The sequence below is a fragment of the Rana temporaria genome, chromosome 3 (assembly GCF_905171775.1).
Source record: "Rana temporaria chromosome 3, aRanTem1.1, whole genome shotgun sequence".
Classification (NCBI taxonomy): domain Eukaryota; kingdom Metazoa; phylum Chordata; class Amphibia; order Anura; family Ranidae; genus Rana; species Rana temporaria.
Genome location: NC_053491.1, coordinates 483,272,349 through 483,273,369, shown reverse-complemented (window position 1 = coordinate 483,273,369; position 1,021 = coordinate 483,272,349).

Sequence of the window (1,021 nt, the reverse complement as noted above, 5' to 3'; positions counted from 1 at the left end):
GTCCTCCGGGGGAGAGAAGGGTGTCCCCGTCCTCCGGGGGAGAGAAGGGTGTCTGTCCCCGTCCTAAGGGGAGAAGGGTGTCACCCTCTCCTCCTCCAACCACCCAAGGATCAGCTCTTCCAATTTTGGCCAACACTGGGGCCCATCTCCTTTTCCTTCAAACAGCCAGGGGCCCACTCCTTCTCTGCCAACCACCCAGGTTCTCTCTACTTCTCCCCCGGCCACCCAGGGGCCCTCTTCTTCACCAAATGGCCACCCAGGGGCCCTCTTCTTCACCAAATGGCCACCCAGGGGCCCTCTCCTCCTCCAAACACCCAGGTGCCCTCTCCTTCTCCCATGGACACCCAGGGGCCCTCTCCCTAAGCCACCAGAGACCCCAAAGCGGGACACACATGCGCTCTGCCCTCCCGTGACCTTACACTCACCGTCCTGGGATGCCATGATGATGGTGTACAAGTCTCCAGAGTGATTAGTAGGGTGCGGGTCCTCGGGCCAGCCCTGAACGTCTTGGGAGTGGGTGGACATGGCCTTCTGGCTTAGTTCGCCTGCTCTCATGGGGTCTCCCTTCGGGGGAGCCCCACCTAGTACTGGGAGGGTTCTGTTTCGGCAGTCCCTCCGAGGAAGTTGGGTCCGTGTCGGCTTCGGTTGCTCGGACCACAGTACCTCAGTCCCCGTCTGGAGCCTAACGCCCCGGGGGATCAGGGTTTGGGTCCCTCTTTACAGGAGGACCACTTGACGTTGCACCCGTCTGCACGTTTTTGTGAACACTCTTTATGTGTGTGCACATTTTTTCTGCACCGGGTGGAGTTTTTTGGGTGTGTTCACACGCCATAGGCTTTTTTAAAAAAAAAAACAAGTCTCCAGTGTGAGGGCTATAGGTAAACTCGCACTCAGCTTCTTTGGCCCGATTGGAGGAAAAGCAGCGGAGGCGATCCAGACCCCAGCACTTGACAGAGATCAAAGATCAGTGGTGTCCCCTGCATGGTTGCATGGTGGGCCCACAATGCATGGGCACCGCCCC